At 39.1% G+C, this 3,730-nt stretch overlaps 1 long non-coding RNA gene across 9 annotated transcripts; it reads left to right on the top strand.

Moving 5' to 3' along the window:
• Positions 1–542: 542 nt before the first annotated feature.
• On the top strand, positions 543–2,938 carry LOC147970888 (uncharacterized). Of its 9 annotated transcripts, none has more exons than XR_015604353.1 (4): positions 553–775; positions 1,349–1,400; positions 1,488–1,665; positions 2,702–2,938. It is a non-coding gene; the product is annotated as an uncharacterized LOC147970888 (long non-coding RNA). The 9 variants fall into 9 exon arrangements; XR_015604361.1 differs by having other exon boundaries at positions 554–775; positions 1,469–1,665; positions 2,714–2,938; XR_015604359.1 differs by having other exon boundaries at positions 543–775; positions 1,349–1,665; positions 2,714–2,938.
• Positions 2,939–3,730: the final 792 nt, after the last annotated feature.

Raw genomic sequence — 3,730 nt, 5'->3', positions numbered from 1 at the left:
TTCAACTTAACAAGACGTGTGTGTTGTGTGCGATGAGATTGCATACAGAACTATATATATATATATATATATATATATATATATATATATATATATATATATGACTCATTTTCTGTACTCTTGGGAGTATGTATTCCCATCTTCAATATACCTCGTGTATGCATTGATTATACCCCTTATCATTCTCAATATACTTCATTAAATATTCTAAAATACCTCAATACAAGTTTTGTTGAAAAAAATATCATTTACGACATACTTTTTGCAATATACCTTTTTCACGTACAAACAAATCAGTATATACGTAAACCTCTGAAAATATGAGGCACACATGATTTTTTTTTCATGAAATCCATTTTAGGGTATTTAGTAATTATTAATGAAGTATATTAAAAATAATAATAAGCTATAAAAGATTCATCTATGTGGTATATGAGGAGCGAGAGCACGTACTCCTCGAAATAAACAACCATTTATATATATATATATATATATATATATATAAAGTCTATTAATGACCCAGGGTAAAGAATAAGTAATTCATCGCCTTGGTCGATCGACCGAGCCACGTATCGGGGCTGGACCAGGCCACCATCCTAGCGCCGTAAATTGTCACCCAGAGCAGTGTAATTTTACGTTTTATTCATAGCTACCCCACCTGTGCCGTAGCGGTTTACGTCATTCTTCACAGCGCGGCGATTCCACCGATCCCCTTCGCCTCCGGCGGCCGATTAGGTGTCGGCTTGCTGATGGGAACACGGATCTGTCCACAGAGGTATGTTTTAGGTCTGCACGATCTAGGTTTTGTGGTTTTGGTAGTGGTAGGCAGGCTAGGATGAAGCCGAATAAAGGGATCTCTCCGGCCTCTTCCTCGTGCTGCCGGTGTGGCCTCTGTAGATGGCGCGAGGTCGGGCGCTCGACTTCCTACTTGGGGCGCTTTGTATAGGAGTGGCCGACGCTGCTCCCTGGGGTGGCAGCGGCGATAGCTCGTCGTCGAGGCGGATGGGTGACTGTAGGTGTGAGGAGGGCTTGATGGTATGAGCTGTTCTTCTTCTCCATCCAATTCAAGAGGCTGCGGTCACTACGGTGTCTCATGAGCACGGGCAGGTTCCCCGGCCGTGGCTGGCCCGGGTGATTCTTCCGGCTGACAAAGGCCATGTATGGCGATGGTGATCCATGTTTGGGCTATTTTGGTTTTAGTTCCATGTGTGTAGGTGGGGATTGCACGGTAGGAGGTGAGAAACCTCAATCCTAATGATTTCTGCTCCAAACTTCCAGTCAACATCACCATACGTTTCACCTGGTCGTGTTCCTCCCAAATTGCTAATTTGGTTTTCCGTTTTTGCAGAGAGGCTGTAGATATAGAAGAGATCATGAGGCTGAACATCCTGTCCAAAGAGGTAATTTGATTTTACCATATATCCTTGACTGTGTGCTTGCTTTCGTGCAAGTAACATTTTTTTATCAGGAACACAATTTTTGTACAGAGGTGGGTGGTCGTGGATTCGAATAGGCCAAGTAGTCATGTAGTGTCGCTGGTGTTCCTCGATGTCAGGTTACCTTTCGCCATTGGCATGCATGTTGATGCGCCATGCATCTCCTTTCATCATGATGGTCGGCAACCAGGTCTTCGCCACCGGAGCTGTTCAGTATCGCCTACTCTTGGTCAGTTTATATAACTACGTAGCAATTTACTATCTTGAGGCAAATTATTGTGTATTAAATTTTGATTTCGGTCCAAAATTTAGTAGTTTTGATCATAGCTAAACTACAAGTTTAATACTGACATTACAAATTTTTATTTCGTTCCAAAAATTTAGTTCCTCCACGTCAGTAGTAGATCGTGTTCTGCTCTAAATTGATTGTAATAGACCAATTTTGTTGAAGATAATAAGCTATTTGGAGTTATAAGTGTGTTATATAGATCATGAAATCCATGCTTAGGTTCTTTCATGTGCAGGTTACATTTGCTGGACATATAGATAGCCAATTACTGGTTTTAGGACTATGTAATAGATTCGTACATTGCACCCATGTCATTTCACTAGCTGGTAAGTTGTGAGAAAAGAAGCTAAAAAGCTAATGGTCATGGTGTTCAGTGTTATAGACTACAAGTATGCATGCTAGAAAACAAATTCAGAACTGGCAAAAAGCAGAATTGAGTTCTTCCCGAAAACAATGGCTATATATAAATATGATAGTGATTTTTTTGGCGACTATTTCGGAAAAGAAAACTTAGTGTAACTAATAATATTCTCTAGCGAAAGAGCACATTAAATATACATGGACTCAAGCAAGGCATACATGACATGAGTATAGGGAATCGGTGTGTGTTCTCCTCTAGGAAACAACATTGCTTTATTTCTCTTGGACCATCATGCCTCATTCAGCGGGTTGTTGGTAAGAATCTATCCATGTTTTAATGTTTTGCCAACTACAATTTGTAGTTGTAAAATATGTCTTTAAGCTCAAGCAGTTCATTCTGCAAGCTTCCTGCAAGTATATTGTTTGAGATTAACCCATTGCCTTTTTTTATAAGTATTCCACTTAATTGTTAGGTTACTGATTCCAAAATTCATGATCATGCATGCCAGCAAAGGATGTGATAAGCCCAGTTCTTGCTTTCAGTTTTATCTCTATAGTTTTATAGTATTATTCACTATAACGATTTTATGAACTCTGACCAATGGGTATATGCAAGGGACGTTCCAAGAAGACTGAAAGATGCGAGACACCAACCATTTTAAAGCTTTTTGGCAAGACCTGATGCTTCGGTGCATACAGAGAAGTGTAACATTATACCAAGCCACTTTGTTTCTCTAATTATAGGTCGCCTTGTTCGTATGTGTTGCCCCAACCATCAGGTTTTTGCATGATTATTGCACTAACTTATTTGTGTTCAGATGACAATAGAAAATTACTTTGTCCCATCTGCTTATTTGGCTTGTGACATCATTACCTGACCGGCTCTGGACAAATTACTACTCCCTCTGTCCGCAAATAAGTGTACATCTAGCTTTTGTATTAAGTCAAAGTTTTAAAATTTTGATCAATTTTATAGAAAAGAATAGTAGCATATATGACATCAAATTGGTACATTGTGAAACTACATTTCAAAACGAATCCAGTGATACTAATTTAGTGCCATAAATGCTGCTACTTTTTTCTATAAAGTTGGTCAAAGTTTTAAAACTTTGACTTAGGACAGAATCTAAATGTACACTTACTCATGGACGGAGGGAGTATATCCTATATAAGGAGCTAGTATCTCATTCCTCAACAGTAGAGTTATAATTTTGTTGCGGGATAGTACATACTCCCTTCGTTTCAAATTACTCCTCGCAGAAATGGATGTATTCAGAACTAAAATATATCTGTGACAAGTAATTCGGAACGGAGGGAGTACCAAGTCAAGGGCCGAGCTTATCAACGACCTCCCCCCCTCGCACGAACATCACATTTTGCACACAGCCGTCAACTACATTTGCTTTTCATTCGCAAAAAAAAATCCATATTTGCTTCCGTACCAACAAACTGTTAAGATAATACTAGTAATCACAAGGTAAAAAAAATATGATACTAATCTCCTTGATTTCGATGGCTTTATGACACTGGAACAAATTCTCTGCCTGAGCTTGACCAGAACTTACGAGTAACTTTATACTTTTCAAAACAATTGTCTCCCATCCGTAATTTACCTGGCTTCCCGTTGAAAAAAGGACTTTAGCTC

This window comes from Triticum urartu, chromosome 5A, assembly GCF_056163025.1.
Source record: "Triticum urartu cultivar PI428250 chromosome 5A, HENAU_Tu73, whole genome shotgun sequence".
Lineage (NCBI taxonomy): Eukaryota > Viridiplantae > Streptophyta > Magnoliopsida > Poales > Poaceae > Triticum > Triticum urartu.
Note: the sequence above shows the minus strand (reverse complement) of the source record. Positions and strands in the feature narration are given on the sequence as shown.